Source organism: Gymnoscopelus braueri (assembly GCF_963280865.1).
Source record: "Gymnoscopelus braueri genome assembly, chromosome: 3".
NCBI classification, from domain to species: Eukaryota; Metazoa; Chordata; class Actinopteri; order Myctophiformes; family Myctophidae; genus Gymnoscopelus; species Gymnoscopelus braueri.
In genome coordinates this window covers 24,627,366-24,646,181 of record NC_137612.1, presented here as the reverse complement: position 1 = coordinate 24,646,181, position 18,816 = coordinate 24,627,366, and the positions used below count along the sequence as shown (strand labels likewise).

The 18,816-nt window shown below is 44.0% G+C and overlaps 1 protein-coding gene across 6 annotated transcripts in view; it reads right to left on the bottom strand.

Annotated features, from left to right (window-relative positions):
* LOC308081701 (uncharacterized protein) overlaps positions 1–18,585 on the bottom strand; it is a 52,586-nt gene extending 34,001 nt beyond the window's left edge. For 4 of the 6 annotated variants that reach the window (XM_080423301.1, XM_080423298.1, XM_080423304.1 and 1 more), the window contains exons 1-2: positions 17,870–17,889; positions 7,568–7,814 (exon numbers count right to left, since the gene is read on the bottom strand). The gene's annotated coding sequence lies outside the window, so the exon portion shown is untranslated. Of the gene's footprint in view, positions 1–7,546; positions 7,815–17,869; positions 17,890–18,570 lie in introns of those variants that run through there. The other 2 variants (XM_080423299.1, XM_080423300.1) reach the window with 2 other exon arrangements.
* Positions 18,586–18,816: the final 231 nt, after the last annotated feature.

The following is an 18,816-nucleotide window of genomic DNA, read 5'->3' as shown; positions in this document are numbered from 1 at the left end:
AGAAGTCTACTCTGGACTGAGGGGGGCCTAGTGAAGCGATCTTAGTGGCATTTTCAAAATTTGAGGAGCTCTCATGAGGCCCCTGACTGTTTGGGGCCCCATGTTGGATTTTTTAAGGGCCTCGAATGGAATGGAAAGCTATTTATTTATATCGTTTTTTAAATAATAATTTGAGGAGATATCATGGGGCCCCCTGACTGTTTGGGGCCCCATGTTGGATTTTTTAAGGGCCTCAGATGGAATGGAAAGCTGTTTATTTATATATATATTTATATATATTTTTTAATAATAATTTGAGGAGATCTCATGGGGCCCCCTGATTGTTTGGGGTGATGGATTAAAAAAAAAATATATATATCTCATGGTGATCTGTGTGGGGGCCCAGGCGGCCGCCGAACCTTGCCTACAGCAAAGCACGGCCCTGCCGCTACCTTAGCCACCGAGGTCGCTAAGGTCGCAACCTCAGCGAGCTTAGTGACCTTAGGTCCCGACGCACGTCGTCTGCCGGGCCCGAGCCATGCTCCCGACCGACCGCATGGACCGCGTGTCCACCCCCCTCCCTAGCCCCTCGAAGCTACCGTATATTATATAGTTATATGGGATCATTGGAATGCATGATTACGCAGTAGAAGTAACACCCAGAAAATAACAAAAAAATATAAATTAGCCAAATTAACACCCAGAAATAGCCAGAATTTAGCAAATTTCGATCCAAGGCCAAATGTCTTTTGTAAAAAATATTAATAGAATATGAAAGCTATTTTTTATGTTTACAGTTGCTCAAAAATAATGAATTACACATGGCCAGTGCGCTGCGCAAAAGTGTCTCCTTAAGGATATGGACCAGAGCTACTGTCCAGTCTTGGAGCTGAGCTGCAATATTAAACATTAACTTTATCCAGTTCATACAACCATATCAAATATCCATTAAAACAAACGGGGAATAATGCTTTTCATATAACCTGCAGGTAAGTTTGAACATTTCTATAAAGAAAGACCGCGCTGACTGCGCTGTCTGTAACGTAGCCTATTTAGACATCTATTGATGTCAACTGTGCAATAATATATATATATATATATATATATATATATATATATATATATATATATCGATGGCCAAAACGCAAAACCTCCTATCTGAAAAATTAATATTGTTGGGAAAATGAAAAAGAAAACTACAAAATGTTGTGCTACAATGCGCTACAATGTTGTGCTACAATGCTATTTTTTTATGATACCCATCACATAATACACTGTTTCTGGATTTCTGGACTATATTACAATATTATACGTTAATTACACTGATCTCATATTGCAAATGCAGATATGAGGTTTTTCCCCACTTTTCCTGGATAATTCTGCAGATAGGAGCTTTTGCATTTCAATGTTAAGTGATTGCATAACTAAATAATGACAAATAATACTGGCTGTAAATACATACATTTACAGCTGCAAACAGTTGCATCAGTGGTGTGGTCTAGGTTTTTTTCCGGAGGTATACAATAATCATTCCCTGCACGAGATGCGCGTGGTCGTGGGTATACGCTAGCGCATTTTCAATGGATGAAATGGTTAGTATTTGCATTGAATGCTTTTTTATTTTATTCAAAAACAAAACAAAGTTTGCAGGGCAATGCTCACAAAAAAAATTGCTAAGAACAGTCCACAGCAAGAATCTAAAATAAAAGTGCTAACAAATAAAATTTACAAAAAGGACAACAGGAATACAATTAGGTGGACTACAAAACAACAGGCCCAGGCACCCCTCGACATAATCCTCCCTACCCCCGGGGGGGGGGGGGGGGGGGGGGGGGGGGGGGGGGGAGAAAGACTTCTGGGGAGAAAGCGCAGAGGACCGAGAAACATGGTACCAGCACTTCAAAACACTCCTAGGAAATCCTCCTTCAATCGAAGAAGAGGATGATCTGATGCTCCTGTCTTCCATGACCTTCCCATACCAGACGGCTCATTCACCATGGATGACTACCAGAGGGCCAAGGCTACTATCAAGTGAGGCAAAAGGAGGAGGATGGAGTGACACCAGAGGTTCTGATGTATGTGCCCATAGACGAGGTGGTGTTGGATTTTATCAAGCACACACGTTTAGCGAGCTGCCGAAGCTGTGGAGCAAAATGATCATCGATCCAGTACCAAAGTCAGGCGACCTCACCAAGACAGACACCTCCAAGGCATTAGCCTGAGCTCACAAGTCGCCAAGACGGCTAACAGGATGATCCTCAACCGTCTTAGACCCATCTTAGACCCTGTTCTGAGAAACTTGCAGAACGGCTTCCGCCCGGAGTGAACAGCAGGCGGGCAGATACTGGTGCTGAGGAGGATACTGGAAGGAGTAAGGGAGTGGAATCTTTCAGTGGTGATCACCTTCATGACTTCCAAAAGGCTTTTGGCACCATCCACTGGGGTAAACTGAGGAACATTCTCCGGGCCTACGGAGTTCCTGAGAAGATGGTTCAGATGATGGAGACAAGCTACTCGAGGCAGTCCAGGACTTCAAATAACCTGCTGGCCTGGACTGCTTCAATGGAACAGGACCTGAAGGTCGGGGGGCACTTGACTGGAATGCCTTGCATGGGATGAGGAGAGTGCGGAAATCAGACATGGGAGAAGACCTCAAGAGGCGGCTGTTCGTATAGCTACAGTGGAGTCAGTACTGCTGTATGGAGCTGAGACATGGACCATCATAGCACAACAGGAAAGGGCCCTGGATGGAGTCTACACAAGAATGCTACGAATGGCACTAGGAGTCAAATGGACGGACCACATCAGAAATGTGGTCCTCTACGGGAACCTACCATGGGTCACAGACAAAGTCAGAGAAAGAAGGATGAGACAGGGCACTGCGTCAGGCACCCATAACTAGTGGCAAGCAAACTGACACTATGGGAGCCAACCCAGGGCAAAGCCAGGAAAGACAAGAAGTGCACCATCTACGTAGAGGGACTTCGGCGTAACAGCTTAGCTAACAACACAGTAGAGCTCAAGACCCTGATGCTAGATAGGAGAGTGTGGAGGGCAGCGATTCAGGAGTCCCGAGTTGGTGTTGGCTAGACCACACTCGCATCGCAAAGACCCTATCCTATATGATCCGGCCTAACTGGCCCATGCCCCCTCAACATAATCCCCCCCATACCCTCTACCCCTAACTCCACGACCTGCAATACTCTCTCACTCCCACAAACCCCATCCCCCCCAACTGCCAGCCCACACATCTCCACCTCCATAACTCAAACCCCCATCCCACTTCAGGAGTCCCGAGTTGGTGTTGGCGAGACCACACTCTCGCATTGCATCGCAAAGACCCTATCCTATATGATCCGGCCTAACTGGCCTATGCCCCCCTCAACATAATCCCCCCCATACCCTCTACCCCCCAACTCCACCGCCTGCAATACTCCCCCACTCCCACAAACCCCATACCCCCCAACTGCCAGCCCACACCTCTCAATCCCCATAACTCAAAACCCCATCCCACCCCATACCCTCATACCCCTAAATCCCACCCAACCCATTACCCCTAGCCTGGTAAACCCTCCCTCCAGAAATCTCATTTGTATTTTATTTCAGGAGTGAGTCTGGCCTGCAGACCTATATGGGCAATTTGGCTGTGGGCTGGAGCTGGGCGGGAGTAATGTAGCTTTGATGTCCAAGTGGCCCTTTTGATTTCCAATTAAGCCACTTTAGGCTGCAGTGATTATCACCAGGAGTAATTGGTTTGTCTTTGATGTTAATGAGCAGCTTGTATGGAAGGTGTATTGATTAATGACGTGTGAACCACTCGGGTTCCACCTGATTGGCCTACCCCCGCTGTCAATCACAAAACAATGAGCGAGGACGCTGATTGGCTCGGTTATTTGGTAATGCACTAGAAACGCCCATACAAGCCTTCATGCCAGACTCACTCCTGGAATCAAATGGAAATGAGATTTCCGGAGGGAGGGTTTACCAGGCTACATTACCCCCACTCCCAGAACCCCCGGTCCCCATGCCCCCAACCAGCACACCACAACCCCCAAACTCCACCCACCCAAGCCCTCATGCACCCCCACCCCATAACCCCCCAAACGCCACCCCACACCTCCCACACCCCATAACTCCAAACCCCATCCCACACCCATACCCTCATACCCCCAACCGACACAACACAATATTCTCACAGGTCTCACTGGTTGTTGGCTGCCACGGTGTTCACGTGTGATTTTGATCTGCATTTAATAAAAGATCTCGACATGGACGTTCACATCTAAGCAGCAATGACAACCTCTAACCACAAGTTCAAAATGTTCAACGCCAAAACCTCCTATCTATACTTAGAGTTCTCTCAAGTTCAATCTAGTCTATTTCTATGGCAATGGCTATTTCTATATGCATATTGCATTCCCCATATTGCTGCTTGCAGCTATATTTTATATTATTATTATCTTGTTTATCCTACTTTATTGGCATTCTATTTATCTACAGTTAATGTTTTGGTTTGTTTAAATACTCACAAGTTATACTAGTAGTACTACTAGTATACTAGTAGTTCTGTGATTAACACAGGCCTAAAGAGTTGAAGTGTGCACTTCTTTATCCCCTTGAGTAAGAGTCTGTTTACTGGCAAGAGTAGCTGTGTCAGTGAAGAAAGAGGAACTTACTGAGAAGGCAGTTGATAACAGGAAACCACAGACAGGATGGGAGCCACACAAGCAAGCTCAAGTCACAGATACATGCAAGTCAAATGACACTTTTCAATATCAGATAGATGCTTGTGAAGAAATGACAAGTTTAATGATAATCAATATATAGAGTCTTTATGGTAGGGAGTTTCTAGATGAAACGTAATACAATAGAGAAATAATGAAGATGATTATGATTGAATGTCTTTATTTTGTAATGTTTAATTTGAATGATCATTTATTTAATGTGTAAAGTGTCATTTCAATCAAGAAAGTAAAAGATTGAATTGAAAAGGGAAGAAATAGAAGTATGGTGTGTATGAGGAAGTAAGGAGGCCGTAGGCATACTAACGCTAGCCTGTGAAATTCTGCTAGCACCAGAAATCTGCATCTGTGTCATCTTACATTTGAGCTATGTATCGTCTCTGTCGGGTGGAAACCAAAACTGTCCAAAACTGTTACTTTTCAGGATTCAAATTGAAAAATAGCAAAAGTAGCAGATTTACAAGCTCAAAACGTGTCGCTTCGCGTCGCGTTTCGAGCTTGTAGATCTACTACTTTTGATACTTTTGTGTGACGCTGTAGTATAATCAGGCTTGTGTAGAATTGGCCTCAGGTCTTAATGGGTTAAAGCAATGAAAACTATACACATATCTTATTATAGCCCATAACGCTTCAAGGGTTTCTGGAGAAATTACACTTTTCAGTTATTCTGTGTGTGTGCGACTATTAGTAATCATAATGCTCAATACACTTAACCACTTGTGTGCAACACCTTGTGTGCTTGTAGAAGAAGTGATTGAAGAAAAGTAATATTGTGGACCAACCATTGTACCCCCCTAACCCTGCACCGTGATTGGCCAATCACAGTCTATTCAGGACTGTGATTGGCTAGTGAAACATGACACATGTGCATAGCCCTATAAATAGGACTATGCACTTAAAAAAAACACACGTTTTGAGCTTGTAAATCTGCTACTTTTGCTATTTTTCTATTTGAATCCTGAAAAGTAACAGTTTTGGACAGTTTTGGTTTCCACCCGACAGAGACGATACATAGCTCAAATGTAAGATGACACAGATGCAGATTTCTGGTGCTAGCAGAATTTCACAGGCTAGCGTTAGTATGCCTACGGCCTCATACACACCATACTTCTATTTCTTCAGTTCCTTCCCTTTTCAATTAAATCTTTTACTTTCTTGATTGAAATGACACTTTACACATTAAATAAATGATCATTCAAATTAAACATTACAAAATAAAGACATTCAATCATAATCATCTTCATTATTTCTCTATTGTATTACCTTTCATCTAGAAACTCCCTACCATAAAGACTCTATATTGATTATCATTAAACTTGTCATTTCTTCACAAGCATCTATCTGATATTGAAAAGTGTCATTTGACTTGCATGTATCTGTGACTTGAGCTTGCTTGTGTGGCTCCCATCCTGTCTGTGGTTTCCTGTTATCAACTGCCTTCTCAGTAAGTTCCTCTTTCTTCGCTGACACAGCTACTCTTGCCAGTAAACAGACTCTTACTCAAGGGGATAAAGAAGTGCACACTTCAACTCTTTAGGCCTGTGTTAATCACAGAACTACTAGTATAACTTGTGAGTACTTAAAAAAAAACACAATGTGTTTTTTTTAAGTTAGGGGTGTACAATGGTTGGTCCACAATATTACTTTTCTTCCATCACTTCTTCCATCACTGTGATGACCACTGTGACCACACCGCCCACTTCACACTGGGTGTGATTTTATTATGCTCATTTTGAGATCAAGACATTCTACAGTACTGTAACAAGTATTACCATTCACATTTTCTATCAACTCACACTCTTGGTGTGATAAAAGTGTCACCACCTGACACTAATCATTAGCAATCAACAAGGCAATGCAATTAACTTGACAGTTACTAACAAATACTTAAATAGTAAGGGTGGAAGACCCTATTTTGAAAATAATTGATAACTACAAACTGAAAGACATTTAGACGGTCTACATAACATAGAATTCCCAAGTTTCAGCTCTGTCTGCTGCTCAACTAGTTCTGGTGCAGATAAGAGGTTTTGCACTAATTGGCACTGAACAAGATAGGAGGTTTTAGTCAAATTACTTTTCTGACAAAATGAGGGGCGGGACTATCTTGCAGACATATTGAGCATGTGCAGCATAGCCTAAAGTCCTCATCCACAGTGAAATCCGAAAATCATGAAATTTGCACATAGGAGGTTTTGCATTTTGGCCATCGATATATATATATATATATATATATATATATATATTTATTGTGTGTGTGTGTGTGTGTGTGTGTGTGTGTGTGTGTGTGTGTGTGTGTGTGTGTGTGTGTGTGTGATCTGTTCGTAACTGGACTGACGTTTCTCTGGAGTGGAAAGGACAGATGACGAGACTGTCTGAGCGTCTCTGAATCTCTGATCACTGACCAATTATTGCGCACGCAACAGTGGTCACAATTTTTACTAAAATGTTTGAAAATAGCCGATGAGCTTGTAGATCTGATATTTTCAAATAGTATGTATAAAATATGGCTGAAGTGGTTAATGTATACCAATGGTTTATAATTTAATAATTTATATCTGCAATAGATGTGGAGTACAAGAAAAAATCCCGGGGCACAACGTGGGGGGGTTGGGGGGGGACGGGGACGTGGGGGATTAATCAAGGAATAAGTATTTGAAATCCCACCTAAATTGGGAGTGGAACATGACTCGTTCATGGCCGTACTGCGTAATTGTCCGCTCTATTTTCGCTTGATATCGTTCGATAGACAGAAAATAAATTACATAAATAAATACACCAAATGAAAATATAAACTTGACAGATCATAGAAAACTTTGAATTACAAGAATCCATTGATTACTGACAGAGTTCTGCCTTTAGGGCGGCTGTGGCTCAGGAGGTAGAGCAGGTCGTCCAATGATCCGTGGGTCGGCGGTTCGAATCCCGGCTCCTCCTGACCGCATGTCGAAGTGTCCCTGGGCAAGACACTGAACCCTACATTGCCTCCAATGATTCGGTCGGCGCTCGCTTGCCACCATTGGTGTGTGAATGTGGGAAAAGTGGGGACGCTGGCGTCGACTGTTCGCCGCTCCACCTCCCAATGTCCCCCACCTGTATGAATGAATGAACCATTGTAAAGCGCTTTGAGCACTTGGAAAAGCGCTATAAAAATGCAATTCATTATTATTATTATTATTAGTGAAATGTCAACTCCTCTCCATGGCTGTTTGAAAATAGCCGATCTACAAGCTCACTATTTAAAAAATATTATGAGTGACCCCTTAGAGGGGGGGGGGGGTTGCGGGGGGGACGCGCACATGGGGGGGGGGGATAGTGTTAACTACGGGAACAGAGGACTGCACAAAAGGCCACGGTGAGCTTACCATTAGAGACGTTGGTCAGGCGCAATATGCGTCGACCTGCCCAAATTGGTCATGGCTTGGCTGACTTGGTCGTGCCATGGCCGACGTGGTCGTGGCGTGCCCGACCTGTTCGTGGCGTAACGGACCTGGTCGTGGCGTACCCGACCTGGCCGTGGCGCACGACGCGGCGTCGCGGGGCCGCGACTAAGGAAACGACTAGCGACTAAGGAACTGACTATCACGACCTAGGCGACTTCAGACACAACCTGAGTCGAGTAGGTGGCGGATTTCGCTGTCCCTCGAAAAAAGAGCAGACTAAGTAAAAAGTGAAAGGTCAAGTTTACTAAGTATTGAGGGTCAAGTGGTTAAATGTCTGTTTGGCAAAGAGGTTTGGTATTAGAGGGAAAAAAAGAGCAGAATAAGTAAAAAGTGAGCCTGTGTTATTAAAGAAAAACGGGCGACAATGACCAAAACTCAATCGAAAATCTTCCTAAAATCGTCCGAAAATCTGCGAAAGTGGCCGTTTTCAAGATGTTTTGGCCATTATCTCTGGAACGGAAGGTCCAATCTGCTCAGTTCAAAGCTTGTTGGATGCGTGACTTTATGGACATTAAGCACAACGATGTACTGCTGCTGTCAATGCAATCCAGTGACGTAGCCAGAACGCTAGCCGAGGCTTCTCGGGTGGGAACACATGCATGTGTGCCCGGACCGTGCGCACGCAAAAATCTGCGGTTTTTAGCATTTTTTTATACTTTTTTTGCGGGTTTGTGACGATTTCGGGTACCTATATATACACTGTTATCAAAATGTCTGAATATGATTAAAAAAAAATATATATATATATATATATATATATATATATATATATATATATATTGTTTTTTGTTTTTTTTGTTTTTTTTGGGGGGGGAGGGCAGAAAAAACAAATGGGTGGGCCCAGGCCTACCTATGCCCACCCGTGGCTACGCCCCTAATGCAATCTCTATGAGAAGATATGAGAGTTAACCTACTTTTAAAATGATCCTACATGAACTGGAGACGATATAGAGTTGAATAAAAATATGTTTCCAAATGTATAGTGTCTTTATCAACATATCTTCTTGTTTTCTGAAAAGTTGATGTGTTTCACATTTAATTTGCCACTTGAATGGGTTACCCATAATTTTAACACAGCAGAGGGGAGACGGCAGACAGACAAGTAGTCGCATTTCAGTGACATCACTGTCTTTACGAGCTTCGACTGTGAATAGGGGAATTCTCATCCCAATCCCTCCTACTGACTTTGTTCATGTCTATATTTTGAACATCTCATAGGCTTATACATTTTCTACCTACCGCGGAGCTCCGACGGTACATGAAAAATTAAAACGTGTGGGTTTACTGCTGTTGTATTAACTTGCCTGAATGTAAGTTGGGGAAATAACCCAACTAAATGGAGGAGTGACATATCCCGACATTTTAAAATACTTAGTGAATTCTCCAGGTTAGTATTAATATACAAATAGTCTTGCAAGATACTTTTTGGATAATTGTCCAAAATAAATAGCCTATACAAATGATACATGAGACACAAACGTATCTGGGTATTGAAAACCTCAAGGGATGTGTCCGTGATGTATATACCATGCGACCGCTTAAACTTTAGATTTCAGATGCTAGAACTTTTGACACACTGATGGAGTATATTAATATAGTATATTGTGGGTTGTATATCGAGATGGCAGGTAAGTCACATTAAAAAGGACAAATCAAACAAATGGGACACTTTATTAGAACACAAAAATAATCGCTACAGCCTCAGTAGTCAACCAGTGAAATTACGGTATTTTACGATGCCTCTTATAGAGATTGCATTGACAGCTGCAGTACATCGTTCTAACGGACCTTGCGTGGGTGCACTGTCTCAATTGTGGGGGCGTGAATTTTTTAGTCCTCGTGTGTCTCTATACAGTACAGTGCTGTCAAACACACAAATCCAGTGACCTCGGAACCGTCGGACCCACCTTAACCTACTCGGCCGGCATGGAAAAGGTCTTTCACTATAGTACGCCTAAATGTACGCTCACACTGAGCACTATAACTATAAAGATAAATATAACTATATCATTGACCATTGTATAATTTTTTATAGTCGGTGTGAACTCTGCCATCCACTTGACTTAGAACGATTTTTAAAACTATATTTATATAGTTATAGTGCTCAGCGTACTGTTAATGGCCCTAGGCGGCATAAAATGTAACGCTGTAAAATTGTGGATTTCATAGATGTTAGTATAAGGTTGTGATGTCTATTTACACAGCTCTCCTGTGGCCAGATTATATTACAATCTAGGTAGCTGGCTAGCAGTTTGTATGTTAAAGCGGCACTATGTAACTTTTTTTAATGAATAGAATGTAATTTTGTCCAATCTGTATGGTAGAGTATGTTAATACAATATAACTTATACAATCTGTATGGTAGAGTATGTTAATACAATATAACTTATACACTCTGTATAGTATGTTAATACAATATAACTTATACAATTGAGGTGGTTGTAGTTTGTCTCCCTGCTCTTCTATTGAGACAAAACTCATGTCTCACCTAGACACAGGATCTGACACGAATTTTGACCTACTGGTCAAGATTAAATTTATCCCCTGAGCAAGCAGGCAGGCTCTATGAGCTCAATGGTAAAAAATGTCAGCATCAGGAAACCGGGTTCAAATCCGGGGTAGAAGAGGAAAATTACATCATGATCAAGCCGACACAAGAAACACAGATATTGACCAAATCATCAGCAAGTTAAGTGGGAGCTTGCTATAATGCAGTAACATGCCAGCACAAGCAGGCATGTGCTTTACAATATATCCAAACCATTCAGAATTCGAAAATATAGATGACTAGATTTTCAGCCTGCTATGTGGCGTTCAAATCCAGTCCTATCGCGCTGATCAGAGCAATGGTCACCGAGTTATGGCCATTTGAAATGTTAGACACTGCTATAACACTGCTGTAGTGCCACATAATGTGTGCACATTATTATTATTTTTCTGTGACTATTGTCATGGCAGATCCCAGACCAGTTTTTATTTTGTTCAGCTTCCCAACTTTTACCCCAAATACCATTTTTTTCTGAAATCCCTCCTGTCTAACTGATTAGTGGCAGTGCCCAACTGGCTGTAATTGCCATGGGCGTGGGGGTGGGGGCAGTCCAAACACACGTGTGGATCTGCAGGTATTTGTGAGTAAATCTCACCAAAAGAGTGTGAAGCTTGTCTCAAAACTGAATCTGTGTGTTGGTGTACTCACAAATGCAGATTCAACAATTCACACGCAGAATTGATTCTTTACTAATGATAGTTTATGATAAATGCACACACAAGTATAATATTTTTTTGTAAAAATGACAAATTCATTTTTACAAAAGTCACAAATAAATAATTTGTGTTTGCAGAATGCAAAACACATTTGTAAATCATGGAATATTTGTGCATCATGGTATTGGATTCACAAATAATTTTGAGAAAGAATTTTTTCCCCATATTAGTTTAGTGCAATTTCACAATGTGGTGACTCTCCTGAAGGTGCAGACCGGCGCAAACATGAAGAATGTGCATTTAAATTGTTTAAAAATATTTTAATTTGCAATAGAGACTTTGTTATTAAATGTATCTCTCTAATAGACAGTATATTTAGTCTATTTTATGCCGCCTAAGGCAGCATAAAAACAAAACAACTAAAGCCATATACTTAGTTGACCGTATTTAGAAAATGTCCAATCTACAAGCTCACAACATGCATAATAACGTTACTTGTGACACGTTGTGAGCTTGTAGATCAGATGTTCACTATTAGCCCCTGAATAGGAATGCTAAGATTCGAGTGGTTAATTACAACTGTAAGACCCGGGATTTGAACCTGGGTCTTCTGCATGGGAGCCAAGAGGGAATCCCAATTTGGCAGAGGAGATATTGGACGTACGTAGGAGCTTCAGGAAAGGTTACTTGTCAGCCTGCTAGGTGTCCTACCTAACACCATGGAAAAGACACTCGTATAAAGCACCAAGGGCCTCCGGTCTCCGGTCAACCTTATAGAGTGTTCACATTGTGAATTGCACTAAACTAATGGTGCCATAATATTCTAAGCTTCGATTTTTTGGCGGTTTTGGGCGGATATTTCCGAGTTTTTGGTGGTTATTTCTTTTTATAACTCTTAATAAATGTGATTCTGTTCATAAAAAAAATAAATAAAAAAAAAAATCTTTTTTTTTTTTTCGTTTTTTTTTTTTTTTTGCAGGGCTCCCCCAAGCGCGGGGCCCTGTGCGGCCGCACAGTTCGCACTACCCTTGGTGCGGCCCTGCATCTGACCACTTAACATGGGTGGGCTCTGATCCAGAAAAGGTTGGTAACCACTTGTCTAAATATTCACACAATTGAAATGATAAAGCCTTGATTTCCAAAGCCTCAATTTTGCAGATCTACATGGAGCAAAAGCAGATCTACGGCCCAGATAGTTTCAACACCCTGTACAGATGTGATATTATATCATACCAACCTGGAAGGCCACCAGGTTGTGGTACAGGAGAGGAGAGAGGTATGTTTCCTGGTCTAAAGTGACATTCACACTATTTAAGACAACTATAACTATATCGTTCACCATTGTATCATTTTTTATAATCGGTGTGAACTCAGCCATCCACTTGACTATATTTTTATGGTTATAGTTATAGTGCTCATTGTACTGCTAATGGCCTTAGGCTGCGTAAACTCGACTAAATATATAGTCTATTAGAGAGACACATTTAATAACAAAGTCTCTATTGCAGTTTAAAATATTTTTAAACAATTTAAATGCACATTCTACCTTTGGTTCAGGAGAGTCACCACATTGTGAAATTGCACTAAACTAATATGGGGAGAGATTTGTCTCAAAATTATTTGTGAATCCAATACCATGATGCACAAATATTCAATGATTTACAAATGCGTTTCCATGATTTACAATTATTTATTTGTGACTTTTATATAAAAGGAATTTGTGTGTGAATTGTTGAATCTGCATTTGTGAGTACACCAACACAAGCATTCAGTTTTGAGACAAGCTTCACACTCTTTTGGTGAGATTCACTCACAATTACCTGCAGATCCCTGCCCCCACCCCCACCCTATGGCAACTGCCACTAATCAGTTAGACAGGAGGGGTTTCAGAAAAAATAGGTATTTGGGGTAAAAGTTGGGAAGCTGAACAAAAAAAACTGGTCTGGGATCTGCCATGACAATTGTAACAGAGGTACTGTCACGTCTTCGATATATATTAAGGACTGTATCTCCAGGCGCTATGGGCTCTTATTGACTGTCGCAGTATAAGACTGGGGCTGAGGCTCGAAGCGGCTCAGCGGACTGTGAGATATTAGGTATGGTCTCTCTGGGGTTAATTCCTCCAGTACAACTCTATGTGAGTATATGAGCCTATCTCCAGTCTTCCAGATACTCTTCAGTCTTCTTCAACAGCTGGTCTGGCGCCCGCTCGCGCCTGCCGCTGTACTTAATAGGTGGGACATGGTGTCGTATGATCTTAGGGTGACGTCATACTGACGCTACGTCCTTAATCGGGACGATTGTCCCGTCGTCATCGTCGCCTTGGTAACAGTCCCCCCGGTGGCAGGATAATGTCACCGTTTGACCAAGCGATGATGTCCGTCGTTATTTCCCTTTCTTGACTTTCTCAGTTGGGATTTCCTTCCTGGTGATCGGGGGTGGGGGACCTGTGCGTGCTCTCTGCTCGGTTTGGGGTGTCAGAGATACCGCAGGGCATTCACTACACACCATACCCATTCTAGCGTCCACTTCCATCGCACTGTGGCATAGGACCACCTGGTTGAGTCCGTCGACCAGATGGTTAGTTGAGTGGAGTAAGTCGGGCTGACCGGGTTCCATGAGTCCCTCTTAGAACCGTCGGAACTTGCCTTCGTGATCCTCAGTGCGTAGGTGTGCCGCTCCCCCGTATGCTAGTTCTAAAGCGTCACGGGATACGTGTACGCTGTATGTTCTCGGTGCTTGTCCCTCTGTATGACCGACGTAACACCTGGGCAGTGTCGCTTCCGACGGGTGGGCGAGTTCGCCCTCCCACGCGTTCCAAGTTAATAGGATGTCCTCCGGCAGGTTCGGATCGTCCCAAGACCTGTCCGGTTTGTTCCACAGTCCTCTCACTATAACTTTGGCTCTCTGTTGAGAGGGGGGGCTTTCAGGCCAATTGTCTTCTATCGAAGTCCGGTCTGCTTCGGGCTCCGTGTGCCTGAAGGCATGAGTCTCGAGTGCGTGTATTGTGCACTCCAGATATGAGCGGGTAGTGCCGAATGGGAGCACCACTGGCTGTTCTTCGGCCTTCATATCCTGCCACGGGGATCTGGTCAGGGGTTTGACTTCTGGGAGCAGGTGCACTTGGTGGAATATGCCTTTTATGTCGCTACATGTCACGAGGACGCCGGGAGGACTGGCACCCAATGTAGGGCCAGGGAGCAAGCGCTTATTCTCTTTAGAGTGTAGGATTATCGCTCTTAGTCCGGGGCGGATGAAGAGGCGCTGCTGCGAAGTCAGGCGTTGATGTCGGAGCGGGCTTCGCCCAGCCTGGCTTGATTGCAGGCTATACCTGTCGCTAATGGTCCTGTATGGGGGACTAATTGCATGGACCCCTCTTGTGGTGATTCTAGGGAATCTTCGTGTCCTAGGATGAGCTGTAGGTTGATGGATGTTGCTGGAGGGGGGTCTTCTACTGGTGGGCCTTCCCCCCCTGCGCAGTCTGTGTAGCAGATGGTGCAGTAGCTGCAAGGGGTCCGTCAGTAAGGTTCCCGGCACCGTCTGTGAGTGGAGGACTGCTCTCGTCCGCACCTGTGCTCCCCCCTGGAGGGGCAGGCGTCTCTGGCACTTCGATGTGAGAGTGGGGAGGGACGTCACCTAGGTCATGTGGCATGGGCATGGCTGTAGGCAGCTGCTGTCCCGTCTCTTGTGAGCGGAGCGCAAGCTGCAGCGGCTCTGTGGTAGGGGTGGGGTCCGGGCTCGGCTCCGCGCTGGCTGGTGTAGCTGTGCGTAGTGCAGGTCGGGTACTCTCCTCGGTATCATCGGCCGGGCAGGCGACTGGTGGCTGCAGACCGCTTGTTGGTAGTCGATGAGAGCGTGCTTCAGCAGTGGGGCCCTGATCGGGCCCGGTCTCCCTAGCATCCGCAGAGGTGGAATCACGGGTCGTCCCCGTTACACCCCTGGCTGCAGGTCCGATGGGTCTACTCTCTGACTCTGCAGCTTGATGTCCAGTTGGGAGGCGCGGCGTGGGGGGGACATCCTTCACCCGGGTGTCGTCCGTGATTGCTGCAAGCGCTGAGGGCAGCGTGATCGCTCCTGGTGCAGCCGGCAGCTGGGTCCGTTGTACGGGGACCTGCTCTGCGTCCGCATCGGGCTGCTGCCTCTCCAGCAATAGCCTCGACAGGGTCTGTCCGAGTCCGTCCGACCTCTCGGCGTTGGCAGCTATCAGTGCTGCCGTGGCAGCCATTCGTGTCCAGAAAGTCTCGCCCTGCCTCGTCAAGGGACCGTAGGTGAGGTCCTTTGCCCGGCTCATCGCCGTGTGTTCCACAAGGCTCATGGACGCTGGGCGCGTCGTCGTGGGAGTGTACGTCGCGTACATCTAACCTTCCTAAGATGGACGGTGCGAAAGGCAAATAGAGTCTAAATCCAAGGTTGAGGGTCGGCTAATTAGGTTATATTATTAACTCTGTGGGCCCGGTCGGTTGCACCTGCAATCGATCTCGCGGCCAGGCGAAAGGGTCCTCTCTTGCTGTGAGGAGGATCGCAAAGGACCAGCAGTGAGATACCAAATACTGTAAGCGCGACCGGTGTCGCTTGCAATCAGTCGAGCTGGCTGGGCTCTAGGGTTTGAAAAACCTTTAAGGGTCGAGGACCAAATGTAACAGAGGTACTGTCACGTCTTCGATATATATTAAGGACTGTATCTCCAGGCGCTATGGGCTCTTATTGACTGTCGCAGTATAAGACTGGGGCTGAGGCTCGAAGCGGCTCAGCGGACTGTGAGATATTAGGTATGGTCTCTCTGGGGTTAATTCCTCCAGTACAACTCTATGTGAGTATATGAGCCTATCTCCAGTCTTCCAGATACTCTTCAGTCTTCTTCAACAGCTGGTCTGGCGCCCGCTCGCGCCTGCCGCTGTACTTAATAGGTGGGACATGGTGTCGTATGATCTTAGGGTGACGTCATACTGACGCTACGTCCTTAATCGGGACGATTGTCCCGTCGTCATCGTCGCCTTGGTAACAACAATAGTCACACAAATAATGTAATAATGTGCACACATTATGTGGCACTACAGCAGTGTTATACATGTAGCAGTGTCTAACATTTCAAATGGCCATAACTCGGTGACCATTGCTCTGATCAGCCGATAGGACTGGATTTGAACGCCACATAGCAGGCTGAAAATAAGGCTGTAATCCCACGTTTTATGTCCTCTCCTGATGTGGAGACTAAACAACTTAAACAATATACTTAGTTGACCGTATTCCCCAGGGGTCTATAATTGTCCCTCTCCTGTTTTCTCTGTACACCAAATAACCAAAAATCTACAAGCTCACAACATGCATGATAATGTTACTTGTGACACGTTGTGAGCTTGTAGATCAGATGTTCACTATTAGCCCCTGAATAGGAATGCTAAGATTCAAGTGGTTAATTACAACTGCAAGACCCGGGATTTGAACCTGGGTCTTCTGCATGGGAGCCAAGAGGGAATCCCAATTTGGCAGACATTGGGCGTATACGTAGGAGCTTCAGGAAAGGCTACTGGTCACCTGCTAGGTGTCCTACCTAACACCAGGGAAAAGACACTATAAAGCCCCAAGGGCCTCCGGTCAACCATATAGTGTTTAAGTGGTTAAATATAGTTCACTTTATATAGAATATCTGTTCCCATTATGTGTCGAAAGACATGGCTTTCAGATCAGTCTTTCAACCCTGCTTCCCTTAACCTTGGGTACCTTGGACCCCTTATAGCAAATCCCAGCCCAGGGCAGGTGATAATGGTCTCCATGTCTGCCTATTAGGCCTACTAAACGATGGTCAAAGAAGAGAAGAATTAATAGGAAAGAGTATAGCATAGCGGGGCTCATAAACCTTGCTTATAAGCTTTTTTGGGCGGTGTAACCGCCCCTATATGTGAGGTTTGGACATCGACATTCGCTGCACTGTGATTGGCCACCATTGTACCCCCCTAACCCTGCACCGTGATTGGCCACCATTGTACACCCCTAACCCCTACACATTCAATGCAAATCTATACTTTTGGGGGGGTCCACCATTGTACCCCCCTAACCCTGCACCGTGATTGGCCACCATTGTACACCCCTAACCCCTACACATTCAATGCAAATCTATACTTTTCTTTAAGTGAGCTTCCATCACTGCGATGACCACTAGCTGTAATATGATTGGCTGACTTTATTGGCTGACTCTATTCAGGACTGTGATTGGCTAGTGAAACACATGACACATGTGCATAGCCCTATAAATAGGACTATGCACTTGAAAAAAAAACTATTTATAGGGCTATTATGCACACCTAATAGGCAGACATGGAGACCACCATTGTGACCACACCGCCCACTTCACACTGGGTGTGATTTTTTATTGTTTTATGACCATACTGTATTATGTCTAATCATGTGTTTGAATTGTACTCAGCTGTTTGTGCAGCAGTGACAGTGGAGCAAGGAGGAAAACAGAAGTTGGTTAAATGACGAAATTCAGAAGGGACTTACATAGCAGATGTTTCCTGAACTTTGGGCTGGTGAAAGCAGAATACCACACACACAGGTACACACACACACATACAGTAGATTGCTTAGGGTGTGGGGGCACGACGCTGCTGCAATACACACACACACACACACATAGATTGGGTGTGAGGCACTACTGCTGTGATACAGACACACGCATATGGGAAAAGTACTGGGCCATTACAAAACCACAGGGGGCTCAAGAAAGAGTATCTTGACTGTAATGAAGCAGAGTGGCAGATCTAATGCTGGAATTAATATATACAAATAAAATCAAATAATCTAAAAACTGAATGCATGTGTTCGTCTACTCACAAATGCAGATTCAACAATTCACACGCAGAATTTATGATTTACAAATGATATTTTATGATAAATACGCCTGCAAGTAAAAAATATTTTTACAAATTGCAAATGATATTTTTACAAATAGTCATATATTTGCACAAATGTAATGGAAACACATTTGTAAATCATGGAATATTTGTGCATCATGGTATTGGATTCACAAATAATTTTGAGATAAATCTCTCCCATTAAACTAATGGTGCCTTATAGGATAGTAGGACAGTAGGTTACTGTACTAGGAAGTAGGATAGAAAGATTTATAATAGTACAGTAGGATGTTATTCAGTACATATTTTAAGCTTCATACATGATATTATTGATCAGAACTCACCTACTCAAGTAGAAGTCTCTAGTTGAGGAGATACGAGAGAAGTGACACAGTCAACCAGGAAGGAGCTGTTTCTGATGGTTCCAGCCTACAACCACACACACCCACACACACACACACACACACACACACACACACACACACACACACACACACACACACACACACACACACACACACACACACACACACACACACACACACACACACACACACACACGGTTAAGAAAGCACATTTTAACAACAAGGCCGT